Below are 14,630 nucleotides of genomic sequence, written 5' to 3' on the forward strand. Positions count from 1 at the left end.
CGCACATAGAGACTCCGACTGACCCACTATCAGGAGGTCGTCCAGATACGGAATGATCAATATGTCCTGTTCCCTGACATGTGCCATGACCTCCGCGAGGACTTTGGTGAAGATCCGTGGGGCCATGGAAAGCCCGAATGGCAGCGCTGCGAATTGGAAGTGTCTCAGCCTCCCGGAGACGTGTAGTGCGAACCTGAGAAACCGCCGGTGAGACGGAAAAATAGGGATGTGATAATAGGCGTCCTTTAAGTCGAGGACCGCCATAAAACACTCTGGATACAACAGCCTGACAGTTGACTTCATGGTCTCCATTTTGAAGGCTCGCTGCACCAGATGTAAATTCAAGTTCCTCAGGTTGAAGATGGTGCGGAAGGTGGAGTCCGGCTTCCGAACCAGAAAGAGAGTGGAGTAAAAGCCGTCCCCTTCTTGTTCTATGGGGACCTCCTGAACGACTTTCCTCGAAAGGAGAGTTAGCACTTCCACTTCCAAGGCCATCTGCCGCTCTGGGGACCGCAAGGATGTTATCATGAGAGACCCCCGAGGGGGTGAACGGAAGTCCAATTTTAATCCTTCCTCCACAATCTGAAGGAGCCATCTGTTGGAGGAGATTGCCTGCCATGCATGGAGGAAGAGGGACAGCCGACCCCCTACCTGATGATAGGCGTCATTGAGAGGGCTTGGGCTTATTATCGGAGTGCTTGCCAAAGAGAAAGCCTGAGGGAGTCTTTCTACGGTCCTTCCACTGATCTTGCGGTTTTTGAGACTTTTTTGCGAAAAACTGACGTCTCCGAAAGGGCCGGCTGCGAGAGGATGCCACCGGAAAAACTGGAAACCCCTGTTTCTTATCGGATGCCTTAGTGAGGAGGTCGTCCAGGCCAGAGCCAAAAAGATAGGCACCTTCACAAGGCATGCTGCATAGTCGCCCCTTGGATTGGACATCACCCTTCCAAGTTTTCAGCCAGAGGGCCCGACGCGCGGAATTGGAAAGCGCCGCCGACCTGGCAAATAGTCTTAAAGAATCAACCGAGGCATCAGCCATAAAGGCAGCAGCACCCTGTATTAAGGGCAAGGACGAGATAATATCTTTCCTAGGAGTGTCATTGCGCAACTGGTCTTCCAACTGCTGAAGCCACACCATTAAAGACCGGGCAACACAGGCGCTGGTCACGGCCGGGCGCAAGCCACCTGCCGTAGACTCCCATGTACCTCTCAGAAAACCATCAGCCTTCCTATCCAGCTGATCCTTAAGGGACCCCAAGTCCTCAAACGGCAAGGTAGTGGAACGAGACGCCTTGGCAATAGCGACATCAATTTTTGGGGTTCTATCCCAAGAGGTAGACGCCTCCTCATCCACGGGGTACTTCCTTTTAAGGGAAGAGCTAAGATTCAACCTTTTGTCCACTTTTTTCCACTGGTCAGTAATGAGACTTTGAACCTTCTGGGGAATGGGAAACCCCTTACGCTTCCTGGAATCCAAGCCCCCAAACATGACATCCTGGGTAGATTCGGGCCCCCTGGGGTCCACTATACCCATGGTCGAACGTACTGCCTTCACCAAGGGTCCGACGTCTGCTGTAGGGAAACAAGGGCGACCACCTTCATCGGAAGAGGAAGAGGAGCCAGAATCGGAGGGGGAGGATCCCGAGGATCCCGACGACCGAGAGCCCTGAGCCGAACCCGCTGAGGTATCGGGAGTAGACAGCTTATGATGACGGGACTTCTTGCGCCTCTTGCCCCCCTTAAGGGATTTAAGGGACTCCTGTACTTCCGCTCTGATAATGGAACGTAATTCAGATGAGAACCCCGGCCCCTCTTTGAGTAGGGTCTGTTGGATACAGGCTGCACACAGGGCTTTGGTGTAATCCGAAGACAGGGAGGAGTGGCATATGGCACATTCCTTGTGACGCTGCTTGGAGGCACATTTTTTCGGTACCTAACAAGAGAGGGGACACGGAAACGGGGACTTAGAAACATGGAAGACCACGAAGTCCACTCACCCCCACGACTCCAGGCAATACCGGATCAGGAGGCGGATTCTTATCTCCCTTGGACCTCTGGGGACCCACCGACCGAACGCTGCCCGGACTGGATACAGCTTTCCGGGAACGATCCGCAGAGCCGCGTTCCGAGCCCCGCTGTGGCGACTCCTTGCGCTGCTCCTTGCTGCGGGGTGAATCTCCTGCCATAATGGTAACAATGGAGGAGAAAAAACTCACCAGTCCCAAGCGCCGGTCACATTTGTCTCGTTACATGGGCGCCGCCATCTTGGATCCTAGTGCGCATGCGCACACCAGTCACTTCCTGGTCGCATTGCGCACGTCACCCTGGAATCGCGTCACTTCCGGTCGGAGCTTCCAGCTTCACTCCAGCGTGCTGCACAGCAGGGACAAGCCTTCCAGCGGCCGCCGTGAGTGCGCACATCCCTGGAGCGACGCCGGGCCAAGCTCCCGCTCCAGGCCCGCGCCTCACCGCCGCAGAGGTCTGAGACCGAGGGGGGGTGCATCCAGGCCCGAGCACCGGCTTCAGGTAAGTACCAGGCTTCCACACCAGGTCGGACCTGGGACAGCAATGGGTTGTCCATACCAGGACAGGAAACCAAACTGATGTGGAGGAGAGGTACCGCCTTTTTATCAGTGGGTTTCCTGTCCTGATGTGGGCGGAACCTATCTCTCATGTGGTGCTGTCATGGGCGGCAGGGAAAAAGGTTGGAATAGAACCCCTTGAAACGTTCTGCGGGAGGGACTGGTACCACGACTCCGGCTCGGAGGAGGGAGTCTATGGAGTGAAAGAACGCGCGAGCCCGCGCGGGAGACTCGGGAGGGCGAGATAGGAAAAAACGTCTCGGTGGCTTTGACTCGAATTCTATTTTTGCTAAACTGATGTGTATACACACAAAAAAAGGAGTACAATTTCCATAAAAAAATGATAAGCTTTATTAAAGAATTGGAATAAAAACACTAATACATATATACTAATATTACATCAATTGTGAGGAAAAAAGGAGGACCTCTACCAAAACATCACCCCCCACATCAAAGTATGTGTGTGTGCTCAATAAGAGCATATAATGATGCCTGTGACAACCATATATACAGAAGGAATAAACATATCCTGAAATCAGGTAATGAAATGTTGGAATGACACAGAGGCTCCAGAACTTAACCAAAGGTGGATATCTATATGCCAATCATAATAGTAACACCAGATGGAATAGTCAATAGTCAATATAACTTACCCATATAGGGACAGAAGGAGCACAAGAGCACACACAGTGGGGGGAAGAGGAACCGCAACCAATCCAGAACGTGTATCGCTACTGCTTCCTCAGCAGGACGGAGGCAGGGGTGAGGAAGCAGTAGCAGTAGGGGTCTATTTTGTAGCCTGATGTGATGATCTCTCTGACCCAGGCATCGGCGGTCAGAGGGATCCACACCTGCTGGAAACGAGACAGACGCCCTCCCACGAGTCTGGCGCTGTTGCGCGCCGACCGCGAGTCACTTGGAGGAACGTCGGCGGTAACCGGAAGAGGATTTCGTGGACTGGCAGGGACGTGAACGCCAGGCGGGATTGGTCTTGAATGACGGGGTCCTCCTGTCTCTCGGAGGAGAGCGGCTTTTTCGCGGCTGGGGAGTGGAGTTGAAGCTGCGAAAGGGCCGGAAACGAGCGGTGGGGCACCGATTCTGGAAGCGCTTGGGACGCAATTGGGGGAGAGATGTACTCTTTCCTCCCGTTGCATCGGAGATCAACTGGTCCAGCTTATCTCCGAAAAGACGTTCCCCTAGGAAGGGCAGGGAAGTTAGTGACTTCTTAGAGGCCGCATCCGCGTTCCAGGACCGGAGCCAGAGGGCTCGACGGATGGCCACATTGTTGCTGGCGGCCTGGGCCGCGCAATTTGCAGACGCCAGGGCTGCATTGAGCAGGTACTCACCCGCGAGGGAAATCTGCGAGGCGAGGAGGACCAGGTCCGGATTGGCAGGAATGGCGCGGAGACCGCAGCGTAGCGTGTCCGCCCAGGACATCAGAGCCTTCGCAACCCAAACCGATGCAAAGTTCGGTGAGAGGGATGTGCCCGCTGCCTCGAAGGCGGAACGGGCCAACCTGCCAATAGTACGGTCCGTGGGGTCCTTGAGAGACGTACCGTTAGTGAGTGGAAGGACTGTGTGAGAAGACAGGCGGGAGATTGGGGGTTCGACCACCGGGGAGCCTGCCCAATCCTTTCGAAGACCCTCAGGAAAGGGATAATGCAAATCAATGGACTTACCGCTGGTAAATACCTTGTCCGGCTGTTGCCTGTGGCTGCGCAGTAACTCAGCGAATTCTGGATGTCCGCTGAATGCGCTCTGGGCCCGCTTCATCCGCTTAAACGAGACCTGGGTGCTCTGGGAGGAGACGGGCTCCACCTGTACCTTTAGGGTCTGGTTTACTGCTTCTATCAGGCTATTCACCATGCGCCGAATATCAGCCGCCTGCTCTGAGTCCAGCAGGGGTGCTGCATCGGAATCATCATCGGAGCGGTCAGAAGACTCCCCTGGAGGAATGATGGTCTGGACCTGGGGATGAAGGTGAAACCTGGGAAGAGGCTGAAGACGAAGACCTGGCGGGTCCGCTTCTGAGCAGCAGAGGAGGTCCCTGCAACGGGGCTCACCTGCTCCGGAGGCGATTGCGTCGGGTCTGCGGGAATCTGGGCGAGCGACGGCAGCAGGCGCAGTGCTTGCGCGATGGTCCGAGAAGCCTCAGAGAGGGAAACTACGGACTGGGACAGGGACGCTAGCCAGTCGGGGGGGGGCGGGACGCAGGGCCCTGTAGCATCTGGCGCTGTGGCGTCTGCGGTATCAGAAGCGCCGGCCGCGGAGTCCTGCGGAGGCTGCGCGTCTGTAGAACAGACGGAGCATAGTGGGGCGTCCTGGCCCTGGGAAAATTTGGTCTTGCAGGAGGAGCATGCAAAAAATAAGGCAAAGGGGGCCTGCTTGGGTCGGGTGGACTTAGCATTAGGCATGGTGAAAACAAGTACTCTCCCTGGTGGCTGCTAGGAAGGAGACAGGAGAGGGTTAACTAGTCCCTAAACTCAGAGAACGCTACCTAGTGAGGGCTACTCCTTAGGAGCAGAGCTTACCCAGGTCCTGCGTGCTGCCCACCAGTCCAGAAGAGGGAGTCCAGGAGTGAGCTGGCCAAAAGAGTGAGAACGCCGGCGCGCTGCAGCCTCAGGGGACCAGAGACAGGCTAAAATGGCGAGGGGACGCTGGAGGAGGCTGGGGGAGGAGCAGCATTCCGGCGCGAAAAACCGGAGGATCCACAGCCCCCACCATAAGCCAGGAGGCAGAGCGGTGGGAGGATACAGGGGGAGACGACCGGCGGCCAATAGAGCTGCAGCGGGGGCGTAGATAGGACGCAGGAGCGACTAGGCCGAGACCGGGGGCTAAATTTATGGAGAGGGCCGGGGGAAGGTGCCGGAGAGGTCGGTCCTACCTGTAATCGGCGGCGCCGGCCCAGCGACGGATGCGGTGCAGGCAGGGCGCCCTGCCCCTGCCTGTGTACAGTGCTACTCGTCCAGGAAGACTCCGGGGGAGAGCGTGCTGCGGCAGGGAAGTGGACATCATGATGGGGGAAGCAGCCCCCCAGCAGGAGAAGGCAGCGTGACAGGGCCCCATCGATTCACACACGCTGCGGAGGTCCCATCCCTGCTGTACTCCCCTGTACGCCCTTTGGGGTGATACCGCAGGGCGAATCAGGGGTGCCCACAACAACCTGCCCACACGCGCAACCCCGGGAGCGGTACCACGGGGATGGACGGGGGAGAGGGCCCCAAATCTCAAGCCCCTGCGACCCTGGGGAGTGGTACCCACAGGGCTGCGGAGGATGAGTGAAGCGAATACCTGCAGAGAAAAAGAAGACAGGTATGAGAGCGATGAGCGGCGCCGAAATAAAAGAAAAAAAGCGCAAAAACATACATGGCTGAGGGGGGCCGAGACGGCCCACATCAGCCTCCTACGACACTAAGCTAAAACTGAGCCCGCCTCCGGCTCGGGGTGTATGCTGCTAGAGAGGAGCTAACTTTTTATGTTTACTTACTGTCAGCCTCCTAGTGACAGCAGCATAACCCATGGTCCTGTCCCCCCCAATGAAACGATAGAGAAAGTTCATTTTCTCCAGGTAGCTGCAGTTTCAGTAATGCAGTTGGGCTCCATTGTACTACTATTAACCTGCAGATTAACTTATATCTGCAGATTAATATTGTATGTAAGCATGACAGTTTCTCTCGCACAGTGTACTCATATACTGCTTTTTATCTGCACAAATTGTAAATCACAGGCTGTTATATACAGATCAAAGCTACATCCATTATTCTACTGCTGTGAACAGAAACATGACACGATCTTGATTCAGACAGATCTTTACAGCCTAGAGAGGTAAATGTAGCAGGACAGTCAAGTTTTTCTATATCAGATCACGCTAAAGTGTCTATAGAGGGTAAACACTGGAAATAATGGTATGACATCACAAGGGCAAGCATGTGGAGACGACAGTGGGCAAGCAAGCTATGGTGAGAGATTTCAGCTCTATAATCTGCAGAACTGTGGAGCGCAGCTCTGTAATATATCATAGCTTTAACATCAGGAGCATTACGAGAAAGACAACGTCATATACAGATCTGTACGCATCAACATTTCATTATAGCCTACACCCATTACGCATCTTGCAGATGAGTGGGGAAGTCTGGGTCGTAAAACCCCAATTGATAGTTCAAAATCTGAGCTCCTGCGTAAGTGGGCTAAGGCTAAGTTCACACGTCCGTTGTTTTGCATCAGTCGCATGCGTCGCTTCACGCATGTGACTGATGCGCTGTACAACGGATGACAACGGATGACAAAGAACAGAATTCTTAGTCGGATTCCGTTGTGTGCAGGGGGCGGAGTTCGGGGGGCGGAGTTCAGGATGGGTGGAGCCGAGCGGGGCCGTGGCATTGAGTACGTCAGTGCCGCGGGGACTGCAGGACAGGTGAGTGTGTGTGAGAGTGTGTGTGTGTGTATGTGTGTGTGTATATATGTATACATGCTGTGTGCGGGGGGCGAAGCGCGACGGGGCGGAGTTCGGGGTGGGTGGACGTCAGTGCCGCGGGGACTGCAGGACAAGTGAGTGTAAGTGTGTGTGTGTGTGTAAGTGTGTGTGTGTGTGTGTGTGTGTGTGTGTGTGTACACATGCTGAGTGCAGGAGGGGGCGGAGTCGAGCGGTGAAGTATCTGGCTCCGTGCACAGCCAGGGTAAATATCGGGTAAATGCAAAGCACTTTTTGCTTGGTTACCCGATATTTATCTTGGTTACCAGCATACACCGCTTAGCGCGGGCTCCCTGCACATGTAACCAGTGTAAATACCGGGTAACTAACCAAAGCGCGTTGCTTAGTAACCCGATGTTTATCCTGGTTACCTGTGCGGGGAGCCAGAGAGCGCATGCGCAGAGAAATCCAACGTATTCCACTGCACAAAAAACGTTACAGGCTGCGTTGCTCCCGCCCGGCGGTCAGTCAAAAAACGACTGACCGCGACGCAGAGGATGCAACGCAGCATCATCAGTCACAATCCGTCGCTAATAGAAGTCTATGGGGAAAAACTGGAATCCTGCAAAATATTGTGCAGGATACCGTAATTCCTCAAGGCGATGGATTGTGATACAAAACAACGGAAGTGTGAACTTAGCCTAAGTAGACAGCAGCACGCTTTAGAGCAGTTTTTTGAGTGGTCAATTGGGATTCAGATCTGGTCATGTAAGGGTGGCTATAATAGATTTAAAAATAATGAAATAAATGACAGGTTCACTTTAATGACTCCAATTTCTCAAGATACATATAGAATACAAAATTATGACATGCTGGTAAAATTCCATAATTTTTTTGCCAGTATGTCACAAAACTGTATTCTATTTATAGCTTAGGAAATTGGAGTCGATAAAGTGAACCTTTCATTTATTTCATTATATTTTTTACTAGGCTGCAAATCACATTACAACCACTGGGTGGCCACATACAAACAAAGAATATATACAACTCCAAACAAACCTCTCAAAATCATGTTTTTTTGTTTTTTTATGGCCAGTTACCCTACACTTCTCAAGTTGACTTATGTCAAATGAAGAGGAAATGTAAGGAAAGACACATCTGTACTCAAAGGTGAGCGTAAACTAAAACGAGGATGCCTTGTGCTCGCCATAGCAATGGCAAAAATGGAAATTGGAGAGCCTAGGCGGACTACACTGCGGGAATGGAGAGCCATCGGATTCCAAATCGTTTTATATTAATACCATTGTATTTCTGGTCCGGGCTAATGCCTTGCTCAAGGTCTAAAATGTAAGAATACTTGCCATAAAATCATTTGTTGTTAAGCTATCAGGAGAACAGAACAAAATTCAGCCATAAACGCTTGTGGGCTCGTCTCAGAAACAGAAACTGCAACAGAGGACCACCGCTTCTATCAAGCAGCAGATTTACCAAAACTGCCTAATTTTTAGACAATGTAACCTGATCAAATATATCACAGTAATGCAGCATAGATGATTTATTAGATTGTCTAAAGAAGGGAATTTTGTTTACTTACCGTAAATTCCTTTTCTTCTAGCTCCAATTGGGAGACCCAGACAATTGGGTGTATAGGCTATGCCTCCGGAGGCCGCACAAAGTATTACACTAAAAGTGTAAAGCCCTTCCCCTTCTGCCTATACACCCCCCGTGCTCCCACGGGCTCCTCAGTTTTGGTGCAAAAGCAAGAAGGAGGAAAAGAATTATAAACTGGTTTAAAGTAAATTCAATCCGAAGGAATATCGGAGAACTGAAACCATTCAACATGAACAACATGTGTACACACAAAAAAAAAAAAAAAAACAGGGGCGGGTGCTGGGTCTCCCAATTGGAGCTAGAAGAAAAGGAATTTACGGTAAGTAAACAAAATTCCCTTCTTCTTTGTCGCTCCATTGGGAGACCCAGACAATTGGGACGTCCAAAAGCAGTCCCTGGGTGGGTAAAATAATACCTCGTGATAGAGCCGTAAAACGGCCCCTTCCTACAGGTGGGCAACCGCCGCCTGAAGGACTCGTCTACCTAGGCTGGCATCCGCCGAAGCATAGGTATGCACCTGATAGTGTTTCGTGAAAGTGTGCAGGCTCGACCAGGTAGCTGCCTGACACACCTGCTGAGCCGTAGCCTGGTGCCTCAAAGCCCAGGACGCGCCCACGGCTCTGGTAGAATGGGCCTTCAGCCCTGAGGGAACCGGAAGCCCAGCAGAACGGTAAGCTTCGAGAATTGGTTCCTTGATCAACCGAGCCAGGGTTGATTTGGAAGCCTGTGACCCTTTACGCTGGCCAGCGACAAGGACAAAGAGTGCATCCGAGCAGCGCAGGGGCGCCGTCCGAGAAATGTAGAGCCTGAGTGCTCTCACCAGATCTAACAAGTGCAAATCCTTTTCACATTGGTGAACCGGATGAGGACAAAAAGAAGGTAAGGAGATATCCTGATTGAGATGAAAGGGGGATACCACTTTAGGGAGAAATTCCGGAACCGGACGCAGAACCACCTTGTCCTGGTGAAACACCAGGAAAGGGGCTTTGCATGACAGCGCTGCTAGCTCAGACACTCTCCGAAGAGAAGTGACTGCTACTAGAAAAACCACTTTCTGCGAAAGGCGTGAGAGAGAAATATCTCTCATTGGCTCGAATGGTGGTTTCTGAAGAACCATCAGCACCCTGTTCAGATCCCAGGGTTCTAACGGCCGCTTGTAAGGAGGAACGATGTGACAAACCCCCTGCAGGAACGTGCGTACCTGTGGAAGTCTGGCTAGGCGCTTCTGGAAAAACACAGAGAGCGCTGAGACTTGTCCCTTAAGGGAGCCGAGCGACAAACCCTTTTCCAGTCCAGATTGAAGGAAGGACAGAAAAGTGGGCAAGGCAAAAGGTCAGGGAGAAAAACCCTGAGCAGAGCACCACGACAGGAAAATTTTCCACGTCCTGTGGTAGATCTTGGCGGACGTTGGTTTCCTAGCCTGTCTCATAGTGGCAATGACGTCTTGAGATAACCCTGAAGACGCTAGGATCCAGGACTCAATGGCCACACAGTCAGGTTGAGGGCCGCAGAATTCAGATGGAAAAACGGCCCTTGAGATAGCAAGTCTGGTCGGTCTGGTAGTGCCCACGGTTGGCCGACCGTGAGATGCCACAGATCCGGGTACCACGACCGCCTCGGCCAGTCTGGAGCGACGAGGATGACGCGGCGGCAGTCGGCCCTGATCTTGCGTAACACTCTGGGCAACAGTGCCAACGGAGGAAACACATAAGGGAGCTGAAACTGCGACCAATCCTGAACTAAGGCGTCTGCCGCCAGAGCTCTGGGATCTTGAGACCGTGCCATGAACGTCGGTACCTTGTTGTTGTGCCGGGACGCCATGAGGTCGACGTCCGGCACCCCCCAGCGGCAACAGATCTCCTGAAACACGTCCGGGTGAAGGGACCATTCCCCTGCGTCCATGCCCTGGCGACTGAGATAATCTGCTTCCCAGTTTTCCACGCCTGGGATGTGAACTGCAGAGATGGTGGAGGCCGTGGCTTCCACCCACATCAAAATCCGCCGGACTTCCTGGAAGGCTTGCCGACTGCGTGTGCCGCCTTGGTGGTTGATGTATGCCACTGCTGTGGAATTGTCCGACTGAATTCGGATCTGCTTGCCTTCCAGCCACTGCTGGAACGGTTTCAGGGCAAGAAACACTGCCCGTATTTCCAGAACATTGATCTGAAGCGAGGACTCTTGCTGGGTCCACGTACCCTGAGCCCTGTGGTGGAGAAAAACCGCTCCCCACCCTGACAGACTCGCGTCCGTCATGACCACCTCCCAGGATGGGGGTAGGAAGGATTTCCCCTTCGATAATGAAGTGGGAAGAAGCCACCACCGAAGGGAAGCTTTGGTCGCCTGAGAGAGGGAGACGTTCCTGTCGAGGGACGTCGGCTTCCTGTCCCATTTGCGTAGGATGTCCCATTGAAGAGGACGCAGGTGAAACTGCGCGAAAGGGACTGCCTCCATTGCTGCCACCATCTTCCCCAGGAAGTGCATGAGGCGCCTCAAGGGGTGTGACTGGCCTTGAAGAGATTGTACCCCTTTCTGTAGTGACCGCTGCTTGATCAGCGGAAGCTTCACTATCGCTGAGAGGGTATGAAACTCCATGCCAAGGTATGTCAGCGATTGGGCCGGTGTCAGATTTGACTTTGGAAAATTGATGATCCACCCGAAACTCTGGAGAGTCTCCAGGGTAGCGTCGAGGCTGTGTTGGCATGCCTCTTGAGAGGGTGCCTTGATCAACAGATCGTCCAAGTACGGGATCACCGAGTGACCCTGAGAGTGGAGGACCGCTACTACAGTAGCCATAACCTTGGTGAAAACCCGTGGGGCTGTTGCCAGGCCGAACGGCAGTGCCACGAACTGCAGGTGTTCGTTTTCTATGGCGAAGCGCAAGAAGCGCTGGTGCTCTGGAGCAATCGGTACGTGGAGATAAGCATCTTTGATATCGATCGATGCAAGGAAATCTCCTTGGGACATTGAGGCGATGACGGAGCAGAGGGATTCCATCCGGAACCGCCTGGTCTTTACGTGTTTGTTGAGAAGTTTCAGGTCCAGAACAGGACGGAAGACCCGTCCTTCTTTGGGACCACAAACAAGTTGGAGTAAAAACCGTGGCCCTGTTGCTGAAGAGGAACAGGGACCACCACTCCTTCTGCCTTCAGAGTGCCCAGCGCCTGCAGAAGAGCCTCGGCTCGCTCGGGAGGCGGGGATGACCTGAAGAATCGAGTCGGGGGACGAGAGGTGAACTCTATCTTGTAACCGTGAGACAGAATGTCTCTCACCCAACGGTCTTTTACCCGTGGCAGCCAGGTGTCGCAAAAGCGGGAGAGCCTGCCACCGACCGAGGATGCGGAGTGAGGAGGCCGAAAGTCATGAGGAAGCCGCTTTGGTAGCGGCGCCTCCGGTGGTCTTTTTAGGACGTGACTTAGACCGCCATGCATCAGAGTTCCTTTGATCTTTCTGAGGCCTTTTGGACGAGGAGAATTGGGACCTGCCCGCGCCCCGAAAGGACCGAAACCTCGACTGCCCCCTCCTCTGTTGGGGTATGTTCGGTTTGGGCTGGGGTAAGGATGTATCCTTTCCCTTGGATTGTTTGATGATTTCATCCAAACGCTCGCCAAACAATCGGTCGCCAGAAATTGGCAAACTGGTTAAGCGCTTTTTGGAAGCAGAATCTGCCTTCCATTCCCGTAGCCACAAGGCCCTGCGTAGTACCACCGAATTGGCGGCTGCAACCGCCGTACGGCTCGCAGAGTCCAGGACAGCATTAATAGCGTAAGACGCAAATGCCGACGTCTGAGTGGTTATGGACGCCACCTGTGGCGCGGACGTGCGTGTGGCTGCGTCAATTTGCGCTTGACCTGCTGAGATAGCTTGTAGCGCCCATACGGCTGCGAATGCTGGGGCAAAAGAAGCGCCGATAGCTTCATAGATGGATTTCAACCAGAGCTCCATCTGCCTGTCAGTGGCATCCTTGAGTGAAGCCCCATCTTCCACTGCAAGTATGGATCTAGCCGCCAGTCTGGAGATTGGAGGATCCACTTTGGGACACTGAGCCCAACTTTTGACCACGTCAGGGGGAAAGGGATAACGTGTATCCTTAAGGCGCTTAGAAAAACGCTTATCTGGACAAGCATGGTGATTCTGGACTGCCTCTCTGAAATCAGAGTGGTCCAGAAACATACTCGGTGTACGCTTGGGAAACCTGAAACGGAATTTCTCCTGCTGAGAAGCCGACTCCTCCGCCGGAGGAGCTGAGGGAGAAATATCCAGCATTAGATTGATGGACGCAATAAGATCGTTCACTATGGCGTCCCCGTCAGGGGTATCAAGATTGAGAGCGGCCTCAGGATCAGAATCCTGATCAACTGTCTCTGCTTCATCAACCAGAGATTCCCCCCTCTGAGACCCTGCACAATATGATGATGTCGAGGGAAATTCTAAGCGAGCTCGCTTAGTCGGTCTGGGGCTGGGGTCTGTGTCAGAACCCTCAGCCTGGGACCCATGAGATACCCCGGGAGGACATTGTTGGTCCAACTGAGGTGGGCCAGGGAACAAAGATTCAACAGAGTCCCTGTGCTGAGATACCGGCCTGGACTGCAAGGCTTCTAGTATCTTAGCCATAGTCTCAGAGAGTTTTGTAAACTCCGTCCCCGTCACCTGGACAGTGTCAGCAGGTGGCTCCCCCTGGGCCCCTCTTAGCAGAGGCTCTGGCTGAGTAAGTGCCACAGGGGCCGAACAGTGCACACAATGAGGGTCAGTGGAACCTGCCGGTAGCGGGGTCGTACATGCGGCGCAGGCAGCATAAAAAGCCTGTGTTTTGGCACCCCTGCCTTTCGTGGGTGCCATGCTATTATCTTCCCTGAGCAACACAATAGGGTATATAGCCAGAAATCAACTGTGCACCATACAGTGTAAAATATATATACCATAAACATATAATGTTACACTACTGCACAATGGGGCTAGCACCACAGGTGCTGCTTACCACCCGCTTAAAGCGGTTGTGAGGCCACCAGAGTCCCTGCCTGGGTCTCCCAGACTTTGTCCCCCTCTGCAGCGTCCGAGGAGCTGACAGGAATGGCTGCCGGCGTCCTGAGGAGAGGAGGGAGCCGTGGGCGTGACCCAGAAAGTGCGGGAACTGGTGCCCGCACTGTGCACAGTGAGGGGGGTGGAGTATGCAAAGCATGCTCCAGCCCTCAGTGCTGCTCGTTCTGTGCAGCGTCCCGCCCTTCCCCTGCCTGTCAGGGCTGGGGGTGGGAAGAAAGGAAACTAGGCCGCAAAAAGCCGGGGACTCTAGTAATAAACGCGGCCGCCGTAAAAGCGCGGCCGGCGTGGAAATCCCCGGCGCACTACAAGTCCCAGCCGCGCCGCGGTGTTTCCATGGCAGCGGCGGTCAGTGCGGCAGTCCCTATACATAAACACACTCAGCAACGCTGAGTGTGTAATGGCACATATTAACCCGGTCAGCGCCGCGGTCCCCGGTGCACTAGCACACCCAGCAAAGCTGGAGTGTTGCTGTGCGCTGTCCCCACAGGGATACAGAGTACCTCCAAGTAGCAGGGCCATGTCCCTGAACGATACCCGGCTCCTATCCAGCAGGCTCCACAGGAGTTGTGGATGAAGCACGGTCTCAGTGCCTGGAGACCGATAGGATCCCACTTCACCCAGAGCCCTAAGGGGGATGGGGAAGGAAAACAGCATGTGGGCTCCAGCCTCCGTACCCGCAATGGATACCTCAACCTTAACCACACCGCCGACAAGAGTGGGGTGAGAAGGGAGCATGCTGGGGGCCCTATATGGGCCCACTTTTCTTCCATCCGATATAGTCAGCAGCTGCTGCTGACCAATCTGTGGAGCTGTGCGTGCATGTCTGCCTCCTTCGCACAAAGCAAAAAACTGAGGAGCCCGTGGGAGCACGGGGGGTGTATAGGCAGAAGGGGAAGGGCTTTACACTTTTAGTGTAATACTTTGTGCGGCCTCCAGAGGCATAGCCTATACACCCAATTGTCTGGGTCTCCCAATGGAGCGACAAAGAA

General features: G+C 53.6%; 1 protein-coding gene across 1 annotated transcript in view; it reads right to left on the minus strand.

The window, feature by feature from the left end:
• The window catches only part of LARS1 (leucyl-tRNA synthetase 1), a 165,435-nt gene that overhangs the window by 79,138 nt on the left and 71,667 nt on the right, over positions 1-14,630 (minus strand). The gene's annotated exons all lie outside the window — the stretch shown is intronic.

The sequence above is a fragment of the Anomaloglossus baeobatrachus genome, chromosome 4 (assembly GCF_048569485.1).
Source record: "Anomaloglossus baeobatrachus isolate aAnoBae1 chromosome 4, aAnoBae1.hap1, whole genome shotgun sequence".
NCBI lineage: Eukaryota > Metazoa > Chordata > Amphibia > Anura > Aromobatidae > Anomaloglossus > Anomaloglossus baeobatrachus.